Here is a 14,870-nt window from a genome sequence, read left to right on the forward strand (position 1 = left end):
ATGAAAAATAAATACAAAATAAACAAATGGGACCTAATCTAACGTAAAAGCATTGGCACAGCAAAGGAAACCAGAAACGAAAAAAAAAGGACAACCCTCACAATGGGAAAACAATAGTGGAAACCAAGACACCCACAAGGAATTCACCTCCATAACAAACAAGCAGCTCATGTAGCTCAATATCTAAAATACAAACAACCCAGGAAAAAATGGGCAGAAAAACTAAATGGACATTTCTGCAAAGAAGACGCACAGATGACCATAAACCACATGAAAAGGTGCTCAGCATTCCCGATGAGGAGAGAAATGCTAATCAGTGGGGAAAATGCGGTATCACCTCACACAGGTCAGAATGGCCGTCATGCAAAAACGGGCAACGATAAATGCTGGAGAGGCTGTGGAGAGAGGGAACCCCCTACACACTTGGTGGGGACGCATATCCGTGCCTCCGCTATGGACAACACTGTGGAGGTTCATTAAAACACTAAACATACAAGTACCATGTGACCCAGCCGCCCCACTCCTGGGCATGGATCCGGAGAAAAACTAACTCTTAGAAGACAGCTGCACCCCAACGATCCTGGCAGCACTGTGTACAATAGCCAAGACGAGCAAGCAACCTACGCGGAGAAGGACAGATGAATGGATAAGAAAGACGTGGTCCATACACTCCATGGCATATTCCTCAGCCATAATACAGGATGAAAGAATGCCATTTCCAGCCACCGGGAAGGAAGTAGAGATGATCCTAGTAAGTCAACTAATGGAAACTGGGAAACAAAAGTCTCATATAATATCACCTATAGGTGGAGCTGAGAAATGGATACAAATAAACGTCTTTACAAAAGAGAAACAGACTCACAGACCTAGAAAACAAACAACTTATGGTTACCAAAAGGGAAAGGTGGTGGGCAGGGAGAAATCAGCCAGTTGAGATGAATATGTACACACTAGTCTTTATAAAATAATCAAAAAGGACCCACTGTAGAGCACAGGGGACCCTACTAGACACTGTGGGATAAGCTCTATGGGAAGGGAAGCCAAAAAAGGACATATAAACGTCTAAGTATAACTGAGACAAGGAGCTGGAAATCACCCACCCCCCAAAAAAAAGCCCTCCACAGCATTATAACTCACCTACGCCCCAAGACAAAATAAAAAATAAAAGGAAGGAAAAAAGAAACACCGATGCTAACCGAGGCCTTGGTGACATTGGCTGGTGTCACAGTCCTGGAGCCAGACAAGTCTTGGGTCCCAAGGCTGGACTATCGAGCGGCTGAGGGAGCTGGGAGGATGTGCAGGCAAACGGGCCCCCTTTGCACTCGGAGTGCCCGGTCCTCTCTGCATGGGACCACACTCTCCAGATCCCCGCAGGCCCTCCTACCGTGAAACCAAGCCTCGTGCACCCAGAGGATGGTGGAGCATCTGGGCTGGAAGAGCATTCAAGAGTCCCTTGGGCTCCGCGTCTCCTGGTGCTGGGGTTCCCTCCTCCAGCCTCCTTCCTTTGGGTCGCCCCACCTACAGACGACGGCACCCTCAGCAGAGAAGTGTTGCAGCGCTTGGGAGACATCCGGGGGCGGGGTTAAGGCTAAGGGGGAAGAAGTCAGGAGACACAAGCCTTGGGTGCTTCTTCTGGCGGATTCCACGGCAACTGACAAGCCAGGAGCAGGACTCTCCCTAAGGCTCTTCTTGGCACAGTAACCAAAGTCGGGCATGAGGAAATGCTGCCGCCTTGTGGCCATTCTCCGCAACAACAACTGTAAAACCTGTGCTGACGGCCACTTAATATTCACAAGGCCTGCGGGTTGCAGTTGATGCCGGCCCTCAGGAAACATCCTGGGGTAAATCATCGGAAAAAGAGGCAAAACAGGGCAGACGATGAAGAAGCCACTTTCAAGACGTAAATTTTACTCACAATGTATTAAAAAACGAAAAAAGCACACGAAAGGATAGGCAACAGCACTAATTACGAAAGGAATGCATATCAAAACGGTAAGAAGTCACCTCACAGCGCTCAGAATGGCCATCCTCAAAAAAATCTACAAGAGTACATGCTGGAGAATCCGTGGGCGAAAGGGAATCCTCCTCCACCAGTGGTGGGGATGTAAATGCGTGCAGTCACTATGGAGAACTCTAAGGAGGTTCCTTAAAAATGTAAACACAGAGTTACCCTATGATGTGGCAATCCACTCCTGGGCTTGGATCCGGAAAAAAATCGTAATTCGAAAGGACACGTGCCGTCCTATCTTCAGGGATAAAAAAAGTACATATAAATGTCTAGGTATAAGTGAAACAAGGGGATGGAAATCACCCACGCCCCCCAAAAAACCCTCCACAGCATTATAATTCACCTATGCCCCAAGACAAAATAAAAAATAAAAGTAAGGAAAGAAAGAAAAGAAACACCAACGCTAACCGAGGCCTTGGTGACATTGGCTGGTGTCACAGGCCTGGAGCCGGACAAGTCTTGGGTCCCAAGGCTGGACTGTCGAGCGGCTGAGGGAGCTAGGAGGATGTGCAGGCAAACGGGCCCCCTTTGCCCTCCGAGTGCCTTGTCCTCTCTGCATGGTACCACACTCTCCAGATCCCCCCAGGCCTTCCTACCAGGAAACCAAGCAGGACTCTCCCTAAGGCTCCTGTTGCTACAGTAACCGGAGTTGGGCCTGGGGAAATGCTGCCGCCTTGTGGCCGATTCCTGTAACAATAACTTTAAAACCGGTGGTGTAAGGCTTGTGAGATTTTAATTCCAGAGCAGGGATTGAACCTGGCCCTCAGCAGTGAGAGCGCAGAGTCCTAACCACTGGACTGCCAGGGAATTCCCTCAAATGCCTTTTCTATGTCTACTGAGATGTCATGTGATTTTTATCCTTCGCTTTGTTAATGTAGCAAAAGCAAACAAATGAGACCTAATTAAAGTTAAAAGCTTTTCCACAGAAACGGTTACTATCAACAAAATGAAAAGACAATGTACTGAATGGGAAAAAAAAATTTGCAAATGATATGACCGGTAAGGGGTTAATATCCATAATACATAAACTGTTCATACAACTAAATATTAAAAAGCCAATTAAAAATGGGCAGAAGACCTGAATGGAAAATTTTCCATAGACAACATACAGATGGCCAACAGACACATGAAAAGTTGGTCAACACTGCTAATCTTCAGAGAAATGCAAATTCAAAACATATTAAGGTATCACCTCACACCTGTCAGAATGGCCATCATCAAAATGTCTACAAATAACAAATGTTGGAGAAGATGTGGCAAAAAGGGGACCCTTGTACACTGTTTTTCAAATATAAATTGGTGCAGCCACTATGCAACACTTTATGGAGGTTCATCAAAAACTATAATGTAATCCAGAAATTCCTGTCCTGGGTGTATATCCAAAAAAGTGAAAATACCAATTTGAAAAGATTCATGAACCCCAATGTTCATGGCAGCATTATTTACAATAGCCAAGATATGGAAGCAACCTGAGTGTCCATCAACAGATGAATGGATAAAGAAGATGTGGTCTTTATAGGCACAATGGAGTACTACTCAGCCATAAAAATGAAATTCCACCATTGCGACAATGTGGATGGAGCTAGAGATTATTATGCTTCATGAAATAAGTCAGACAGAGAAAGGTAAACACTGTATGTTATCAGATACGTAAATCTATAAAATAAACCAAATGAATGTATATAACAAAACAGAAAGAGACTCACATATATAGAGAACAAACTCGTGGTTACCAGTGGATAGAGTTTCCCCTCTCTTTTCTCTTGGGGGGAAGTACAAGATAGGGAGGGATGTGTGATTAAGAGATACAACATACTATGTATAAAACAGAAAAACAAGGATATATTGTATAGCGCAGGGAATTATAGCCATTAACCTGTAATAACTTTTAATGGAGTATAATCTCTAAAAATAGTGGATCACTATGCTGTACAAATGAAACTAATACAATATTGTAAATCAACTATACTTCAATAAGAATACTTAATATAGGAAATACAATGTTCTGTTTATAGGAAATGATTTCTGTTTATGATTCATTAACTGTTCCATAATTTTCTGCTCTACATTTGTACCCTACATGTAACAAGCAGAAAGGTTCATAGCTTTGGCTATGTGCAGACAAGAATTTTCTATCACACAGGGAGATCAGTTTGGTGCTTTGTGACCACCTAGAGGGGTGGGATAGGGAGGGTGGGAGGGAAGGAGATGCAAGAGGGAAGAGATATGGGAACATGTGTATATGTATAACTGATTCACTTTGTTATAAAGCAGAAACTAACACACCATTGTAAAGCAATTATACTCCAATAAAGATGTTAAAAAAAAAGAATTTTCTATCCATGTGTCTGTAGTCAGAGTTTCCCTTGCCTTGCCCCAGATTCACTGGAGGACTGGCAATGCCTAAGTTCAACTGGAAAATTCACAGATATATGGAGATTAAACGACACACTCCTAAACAACAGATGTGTCAAAGAAGAAATCAAACGGAAAATTAAAAATATCTTGAGACAAGCATGAATGGAAATACAACACACCAAAAGTTATGGGATTCAGCAAAAGCTATTCTAATCGGAAAATGTATTGCGATAAAACCCACAATAAGAAAAAAGAAATCTCAATAAACAAGCTCACCTACACCTCAAGGAACTGAAAACGAGAACCACCACCACCACCCCCTCCTCCCGGCAAGCAAACTACGCCCAAAGTTAGCAGAAGGAAGCAAATAACAAAGATCAGAGCGGAAATAAATGAGAAGACACCAGGAAAACAATAGAAAAGATCAGTGAAACCAAGAGCTGGGTTTTTGAAGGATTAGCATTCGTTTTGTCACTCACCACTGGCAGGAGCGTGAGGGAGAACATTCACGGTCGGGCACCTCCGGCGTTTCTAGCTTCGCCCCGTCCTCTCTCCCTTCTCTTGCTGGCGGCAGCTGAACTCCTGTCTTTACAAAACCAGAAGTGCGTGTGGATGCCTCCCAGGAGCTGCCACCCTCCCTCTTCCTGGAACCCCCTCTCCCATCACTTCCACTGTTTTGCTCCTTCTTGGGCTCCGGCCCAGCTGACTTCACCTGCTCACAATCACCTGACCGTCGGCATCGGTCACGCTGATAAGTGATTTGCTCTCTTCACCTCAGAAGGGAAGTCATACCTCTTTTGTTCTTTTGCTTTTCCATCCTGTGTCTTCCTAATAATCTGAGAGCTGTAAGAGGCAAGGAAGAGTTTCCTTATTGCCTCGCAGATGCTCGGCCCACAGGGCCTGGACGCAGGGAACCGCTGCTGCATGTCTGCTCCTACGGCGGCCAGAGCGCTCCTTTCGTTGTAATTAACTGAAAGGCCCCTGGCACTCCAGGTGCTAGCTTTTACCCTGGCGTCAGCGCATCCTACTGAATCTTACTTACGGGCCAAAATGTATGACTGGTGTCTCACGCCCAGTAAATCCTCACGGGATCCCCCCGAAACCCCCCTCCCTGCTCCCTACCTCACACCTCCCAGCGACTCCTAAGTGCATGCGGGTCCCCTCATCCCCTTGCACCTCTCCTCCCACGAACATGGCCCATGGCCTCCCGCCCGTGGGGCTGAGGGTTTACTGGAGTGAGCGATGTGCTCAGACCTACCAGCTGCAGATTCGGTGCAGCAGAGACCAAGCCACAGGTGAGGCGTCTCCCCGACCCCATCAATCACCAGGCAGAACCGCAGAAGGACACACCTGACCCTGCACAGAGAATCACCCCCAGCCCCACACGGTCACACACGGGGCACCACCACAGCCAGCGTCAGAGGAAGCCGCAGAAGGGGCCCTTGTGCTCTGACGGGAACGCACGTCCCAGCGCCGCCGCCGCCGCCCCCCGAGCCGCTCCTCACCCACAGGAGTCGGGGACCGGCGTGGGCAGCTCAGTTTCCATGGAACAGGACAAGCTGGAGGCAACTTTTACGAGGAAAATGGAGAGGGAGAAGCCCAAAGCCCTCTTTTCCAGCACCTTTTCTGAGGACACAGCTCTGCTTTCACAGGCAAAATTTTGTGAAAAAAAATTTTTTTTAATTTTAAAAATTTTTAAAGTTTTGCTTTTCAAAACTTGTGTCTCTCTTGTGCCTGAGCTCTTTCTCCTCCACTAGCTCCCTCGTATCTTGTGGGATTTTAAAACTTCTGTTAGTACAAATGCCTACAGCACAGTGGAAGCAGGAATTAATTCTGATGCGCTGGTAACGGAGTGTGTAACTCATCACAGGTGAGCTCAGAAACCGGGGCTGGTTTGCAGCAAAGCGCTGAGGCAGAGCTGAGAAGGAGCTGCTTAGAGCAACTTCATGAGCCCAGGGCAGCGGGACTAAAGGCACCGGAATAAGGCCCTGGATAGAGACGCACTGAGAACAGGGGCAGGGGAACTCGTTCACCTGCAAGCCGAGATCCACGAGGTCCGATAAAAAGAGCAGAGTCCTTGTCGGCCACAAGGAGGAGCTCAGTGACTCTGGTCATCCAAGGCTTGGCACAGACTCCAAAGAGACCACAGCCCCCTTCTCTCAGTTTTAGAACTCTAGGGCCCAGGAATTTCCAGCAAACCACACCATCCTGGTCCCACCCTGAGACACTGCCCAGCGCACACACACCCTCCACCCAGCCAGAGCATGGATGGGACGCTCAGAGGGAGGCAGGGTTTGCATCTGTCCTGCCCAATTTCAATGCAGCTCCTCTCTTGTTGGAGATATCTTCCCTCCTGGTTTTTGCCCTGAGATTGAACAGAAGAAAACACTCACCTGGCTGGTCTTTGTTTCAGAGCTCCTTGCAAGGACGTGTCGCTCAGGATGAGCCCTGGGCCCTGAGGCCACAGATATAGGGACCAGGCTCCTGGCCCTGATCTCTCAGCACAGATGCCATTATCACATCATCTGCTGTGTCAGTGACACTGTCTTCAGGGAGAGTCAGAGCAGAAGCTCATACCCTTTGGTTGGCCAATGTCAGGACTGAATCAGCTTCCCCCCAAAACAACTTTGGGGCTGAGTAGAGTGGATCCTTTTGGTCTAGTCACAGGGTCGCGCGACAGATTTTTTTAATAGCTATAAAACAATTGTATTTTTTCTACAGTGGTTGCCAAACCACTCTGTTCGACTTGCATCATCCCTTTTACATTTCCTACTCCCTACCAGACCTATCTATTTTCGAATCCTGGCCCTGCTGTTATAGCTCGAGCAAATGAAAGAAACCAAGGGTCAGCCCAGAAGTTTGCATCCAGTGAGAACAATCTTCAGATGTTAGGGCGACACCTTCTCCTCTGTATTTCTCTTTATCCACTTCATCCCTTTCTTGTCATTTCCTCTCACCTCTTAGGCCATGATGGTGTTGGCATAGCTGCAGATACGCACGTTGGTAGTGGGACAGGCAGGGCAGTGAGGGAGGGAGTGGGCATAGTGACCTTGTCGTTGGGTGTTTTAGTCACAAGGCAGGGATGCTGCCGTGAGGGGGTGGGGAGCCGTGTGAAGGAATGGCAGCAGTGAACCTGCATTACAGGCGGGTGTGGAGGAGATGTGGGGGTGGGCAAGATGAGAGAGGCAGTGTGGCTGTGAGACTGGGACCCTAAACCTGCAAGAAAAAGACTGAGCCAATAATAAATATGTTAAGGTGGATGTAGTCCAGGATTCTCACTTTCGGTGGCATATTTACAAGTATAGAAGAGGGAAAGGCTAGAATGAGTTCTTGGGGTTCGCTTTGAATTGGAGGAATTATGAGTAACTCATAGCTCGTTATAAATATGTCTGTGCATTTGGGATGTGTGTGTGCACATGCATGAAGCCAAAGTAACTCTGAGCTCTTTTTGCTGAGAGTTCCCGGAACCAGAAACCTACTGGCAGCAGTGGGCAAAGCTAATAGTAGACCTTGGATTCTAAAATCAGATCTCCATTTGAAGGAATCAGTATTCTTTGGCGAAATGACTGATACATCTGGACCAGTACCTGAGAAGCCTGCAACAATTCCTTTTGTTAAATTATGGGAGCTTTAGATTTTCCATTGTTCAAACCTGGGGCAGGGCTTGCCTGGTGGCGCAGTGGTTGAGAGTCCGCCTGCCGATGCAGGGGACGCGGGTTCGTGCCCCGGTCTGGAAGGATCCCACATGCCGCGGAGCGGCTGGGCCCGTGAGCCATGGCCGCTGAGCCTGCGCGTCCGGAGCCTGTTGCTCCGCAACGGGAGAGGCCACAGCAGCGAGAGGCTCGCGTACCGCAAAAAAAAAAAAAAAAATCTACGAACAATAAATGGTGGACAGGGTGTGGAGAAAAGGGAACCCTCTTGCACTGTTGGTGGGAATGTACCTTAGGATATCTACAAAAAACAAACGGATAATATAATATTATTAGACAATGCTTAACAGTTCAGTTTAAAATCTTGTCTGGTAATCTGGTTTCAGTATAATGGAATCACTTCGAAATAGAATGAGCAGAGACAAAGTGAATTTCACTAATATAAATTCCTGGTTTACATAAATAAACTCTTCCATTTAAAAGATATTTTCTCTCTCTGAAAATATTATGATTATCCACATTTATGCACATATTCACAGAATTAAAAATTGCTATTGGAAAATTATAAATATACTATAAACCTGAAAATATGCAATAAATATGAATATTTTTTAAATTTAAAAAATTAACATTTTGAATGTTAGACCCATTACACAGCAGATCGTTTTACACCTTCATTAGCTTTTGTGTTCCTACATCTTCTCTGACTTTTTACTTTGTTCTGGGTTTTACAAATCAGAGTCAGCTAGCTATCTGAGCTCAAAATCACCCACGGCACCTAAGGTGTCATGTTAAAGTTTGATCTGAGCCCTCATGAGTGAATAACAAGTTTCCATCAGAGCACAAAGGCTGACATATTCTGATTTAGGGAGTAATGTGTCCCAGAGGCAGTAATCTGTAATATTTCTGTAGGATTCAGAAGCCATTGTCAGGTATAGGAAAGGAGATAAGAATTTGCAAAAAAATCCCAGAGTTCCCAAAATTCCCTCCTCTTCTGGAAAATCGGGTGTGTCTTGTGACGATCTATGCAAAATCGTGGGAAGTGGCACAGTGAAGATTTTATGACCATCAGCTTGTGATTCACCAGATCTTTTTCTTGACTGCCCCCTCACTGGTGCTGGGACCTCTTTAAAGTCTCAAAACCTTATTCCCTCATTTATAATATGGGGTATTAACAGCACAGTGGGTAGAAGCCATGCATATGTTAAAATTTCAGCCTCTGGACCAGAGAGTTCTTGTTTTATGTCAAGATCACTTGTTAGCTTAGTCCGACTTGGGGAATTTTATTTATCACTCTGTGTCTCTATTCCTCATAAGAAATGTAAAGTAGGCATTAATGCAGAACATAGATCCAAAGGCTGGCGTGACAGTGAAATGAAAATGAGACCTCAAAACTCCTGTCCATATGGTTGTGCATGTTGGAATTATTTGCATCAGAAGATAACTTCCATTTGCAACAGAAAGAGACTCGCAGACATAGAAAACAAACTGATGGTGACCAAAGGGGAAGAAAGGTGGAGGAAGGGATAAATTAGGAGATTGCGATTAACAGATACACACTACTATATATAAGACAGGTAAACAGCAAGGACCTACTGTATAGAACAGGGAAGTATATTCAATATTTTGTAATAACCTGTAAGGGAAAAAATCTGAAAACAATATAATCATATATATTCTATAGCCAGAGGGCAGTGATTGAACTCACGCAATTCTGGGTCACCCTCTTCCATTTTCCAGGAATGGGGGTGGAAAGTTTGGGGTCAAATGGGACAAGGAATGACTGATGCCTGTCACTACATGGTGCCTTTTTAAAGGAACATTAAAAATTCTTTTCTAGTAAAAAAAAAATAATAATCAAAGCTCTTCTCAAGAAAAAAAATTATTTCATTTTGAAAAAAAACAGACAAAAAGGCTGGCATGAACACGTTTTTCATGTTCATTGTTGATCATAGTGGCTTGAACAAAGTTTGTTCTAATCTAGCATTAGTAGAAGTAGTAGTAAAAACTATAGTAAATATTGTTTGATTATCCTTCACTACTAAGAATAGGAGGGAAGGATATTAAAATGTAAAGTGGGAAGGATAGGTCAGGTACGCTCCACCGGTAAAACTCTTTCTGAGACTTGAAAATTTAAGAGAGTTCTTCTCATTCAATGTTTTCTTTCTCCCCTTGATGCCTCACACACACACATAATACAGACATAAGAAAACTCTGACCCCCCAAATCTTTAGAGGAACACTGAGTCAACTGCATCCTACTGCAAAAGGTTTCAGAAAAGAAACAAAAAAGAAACATAATGTCATTTTACCACACCCTGTTTTTCTCTGTGAATAGCTGTCTGTGCATGTAAGTAAATATATGTCAGTGGAACTTATCTGATGTGTCAGGAGTTTGAAGTTATAACCCAGAATCTGCACATCCATTTCCCATATGTATTCACACGCAAGCCAAAACATCTGTTAGGTCTGAGAAAATAAGCAGACACTTTTGTACATGGCTGAGTTGCTCAGTGGCTCTGGTCATGCACGACTGACTGAGATTCCAAAGAGACGCCACCCTTTCTTCTCTATTGTCAACACTAGGACTGAACGACCTACAGTGAATCTCACCATCGCGGTCTCACCCTGCAACACTCCCCAGCACATGCCCACCAGATACCAGCCCAGCCAGGGCATGAATGGGGCACCCCAGGACAAGGCAGGGTGAGCACCTGTCCTGCCCAATTGTGCTAACAGCACAGCCCTGAGTTCCTCTCCTGTTGGAGAGCCCTTCTGTCCTGCTTTCTGCCCTGAGATTGAACACAAGGAAGCAGTCGGCTGCCTGGACTTGGCTCCAGCGCTCTGTGCAGGGAACTGTCAATCAGGATGGGCCATAGTTAGAGGGGCAGGGTGCCTGGACCCGATCTCCCCACAGAGATGCCATTATCATGTCATCTGTAGTAGAGGTGACACTGTTTGCGTGGAGAGTCTGGGGCACCTCCAGTGAGGAGAAAACCTTATCCTCAGTGCTCATCACCGTCACCCACGTCTGGGGATTAGTGACAACTCCTGGTAATTACTGAGAAGATCTACATGAGCAGCTGAGCAGAGGGCAGGAAAATTTTCCACATTCCCTGTGGAAATTCAGAGTCAAAGTTGTAATCTGTGGTGGAGTTGGAACTAGAGGTTGGGTCTAGGGTTCCTTTTACACTACTATACAACTATATGGTTTTTCCCAATGGGCATTTTTAAAATTTTTTTTAATTGAAGTATAGTTGATTTACAATGTTGTGTTAGTTTCAGATGTATAGCAAAGTGACTCAGATATATATATGTATAATATATATAATATGTTCATATACATTATATATATATATGTTCTTTTTCAGATTCTTTTCCCTTACAGGTTATTATAAAATATTGAATATAGTTCCCTGTGCTATACAGTAGGTTCTTATTCGTTATCTATCTTATATATAGTAGTGTGTATATGTTAATCCCAATCTCCTAATTTATCCCTCCCCACCCTTCCCCTTTGGTAACCATAAGTTTGTTTTCTATGTCTGAGTCTCTTTCTGTTTTGTAAACAAGTTCATTTGTGTCATATTTTAGATTCCACATATAAGTGATAGCATATATTTGTCTTTCTGTGTCTGGCTTTACTTCACTTAGTATGATAATCTCTAGGTACATCCATGTTGCTGCAAATGGCATTATTTTGTTCTTTTTTCTGGCTGAGTAATCTTCCATTGTATAGATGTACCACCTCTTCTTTATCCATTCCTCTGTCGATGGACACGTAGGTTGCTTCTATGTCTTGGCTATTGTGAATAGTGCTGCCGTGAACTCCCAATGAGCATTTTGGTCAATGCTCTCATGTCTCTCAAATCAGACTATCACCTATGATTGGCTCATACTGAACATTTCCATTTGATCTGGAATCTGGCCTCTCCCTTAAATACCATGATTCCTGCTACAGGTAGCCCCAGGTCTTTTAAGCCTGGAGGGTATCCCATGTAAAGTTAGTGTATCCCACCTCAGAATCCGTGAGCATCCCTAATGTCCACCTGATTCCACTGGGGAACATGATGTGCTACATAAATAACCCAGAGAGGACTGCTTCCAGGAACTTCCTGGCAGTCCAGTGGTTAGGACTGAGCGCTTCCACTGCAGGGCCTCGGGTTCAATCCCTGGTCGGGGAACTAAGATCCCACAAGCCACGTGGCATGGCCAAAAAAACTAAGGAAAGAAAAAAAAAAGAGGACTGCTCCCTTGTCTCTCATTGGACAACCAGTCTTTCCGTCTCTATTTTGAGGATTTATCTCAGGAAGTAGTATTCCTAGACATTCAGACAGGATTCAGGGGACCTTAATATATAAGACAGATAGAAGGATAGCATCAGAATGCTCTAAAAATGAGAAAAAGGCCAAAAACCAAATGGCAAATTGGGCAAAATAATAAAGAGAAACTTCACAAGATGGATGAAAAGATTCACCCTAAATCATATGAATGTTAATTATGACAAGTCATTCAATTTTTAAAGATCGATTTGGATATGCTATATTTTTTTGCGTTTTCATATTATCTTTAGAATAAACTTGCCAGTTTAAACAATGGTGGTAGAACAAAAACAACACAAGCAGCATTGGATTATCTTTGGAAACTATATGTCAACTCTTTAGATCAAACTAGGGGTGTGTGTAGGGTCAGCAGGTCTATGGGAAACCTCTGTATTTGCCTTCAATTTTGCTGTGAATATGAAACTTCTCTAAAAATAAAGTTTATTAAAAATGGGGGAGGAATGGATTGGGAGTTTGGGATTAGCAGATGAAAACTATTATATAGAGAATGGATAAACAACAAGGTCCTACTGTATAGCACAGGGAACTATATTCAAAATCCTGGGATAAACCATAATGGAAAATATGAAAAAGAATGTAAAGTGGTGCTGGGAAAACTGGACAGCTACATGTAAAAGAATGAAATTAGAACACTTCCTAACACCATACACAAAAATAAACTCAAAATGGATTAAAGACCTAAATGTAAGGCCAGACGCTATCAAACTCTTAGAGGAAAACACAGGCAGAACACTCTATGACATAAATCACAGCAAGATCCTTTTTGACCCACCTCCTAGAGAAATGGAAATAAAAACAAAAATAAACAAATGGGACCTTATGAAACTTCAAAGCTTTTGCACAGCAAAGGAAACCACAAGACGAAAAGACAACCCTCAGGATGGGAGAAAATATTTGCAAATGAAGCAACTGACAAAGGATTAATCTCCAAAATATACAAGCAGCTCATGCAGCTCAATATCAAAAAAACTAACAACCCAATCCAAAAATGGGCAGAAGACCTAAACAGACATTTCTCCAAAGAAGATATACAGGTTGCCAACAAACACATGAAAGGATGCTCAACATCACTAATCATTAGAGAAATGCAAATCAAAACCACAATGAGGTTATCACCTCACACCAGTTAGAATGGCCATCATCAAAAAATCTACAAACAATAAATGCTGGAGAGGGTGTGGAGAAAAGGGAACCCTCTCGCACTGTTAGTGGGAATGTAAATTGATACAGCCTCTATGGAGAACAGTATGGAGGTTCCTTAAAAAACTAAAAATAGGACTGCCATATGATCCAGCAAACCCACTACTGGGCCTATACCCTGAGAAAACCATAATTCAGAAAGAGTCATGTACCACAATGTTCACTGCAGCTCTATTTACAATAGCCAGGACATGGAAACAACCTAAGTGTCTATCGACAGATGAATGGATAAAGATGTGGCACATATATACAATGAAATATTACTTAGTCATAAAAAGAAACGAAATTGAGCTATTTGTAGTGAGGTGGATGGACCTAGAGTCTGTCACACAGAGTGAAGTAAGTCAGAAAGAGAAAAACTAATACCATATGCTAACACATATATATGGAGTCTAAAAAAAAATTGGTTCTGAAGAACCTAGAGGCAGGAATAAAGACGCAGACTGAATAGAGAATGGACTTGAGGACACAGGGAGGGGGAAGGGTAAGCTGGGACGAAGTGGGAGAGTAGCATGGACATATATACACTACCAAATGTAAAACAGATAGCTAGTGAGAAGCAGCTGCATAGCACAGGGAGATCAGCTCCGTGCTTTGTGACCACCTAGAGGGGTGGGATAAGGAGTGTGGGAGGGAGACGCAAGAGGGAGGGGATATGGGGATATATGTATGCATATAGCTGATTTACTTTGTTATACAGCAGAAACTAACAGAACACTATAAAGCAATTATTCTCCAATAAAGATGTTAAAAAAAAGAATGTATATATATGTATAACTGAGTCATTTTGCTGGACAGCAGAAATTAACACAACATTGTAAATCAACTAACACTTCAATAAAATAAATCTTTAAAATGTATTATACTCAACAAAAATAAAACTCTATATAGGGCCAGTAAGACATTAATAATTTATTGTAGAGGCAACAGAGAATTAGGCAATGTTTGATGATGACAGTGAGGTATTAATGTGTATTTGAAAAAGAAAACATTGAATTAAACCGTGTAGATACATTTGAAAAATACCGAATTTTTAAAAAAATGGAGTAGCATATGCTAAAGGATAAGTAGTGATCTGGAAATATACTTTTTTACTAAACCAGAAAACTGATGAAAAGTAAATTTGAACAAACTAAAAATGAAAGGTCCTGTTGGGATGTTAGATGCAGTGAATAAATTCTAAAATCTATAGATACATTCTAGCAGCAGTTCTACGTCAGAAGTGTCAGAGGATTGTGCTTCCTTCAAATCCAACTTCCTACATCCCAAGACGTCCGGTAAGAAAATAAAGTCATGCTTTCCCAAGTGTTTA

Source organism: Lagenorhynchus albirostris, chromosome 19, assembly GCF_949774975.1.
Source record: "Lagenorhynchus albirostris chromosome 19, mLagAlb1.1, whole genome shotgun sequence".
In the NCBI taxonomy this organism is placed as follows: domain Eukaryota; kingdom Metazoa; phylum Chordata; class Mammalia; order Artiodactyla; family Delphinidae; genus Lagenorhynchus; species Lagenorhynchus albirostris.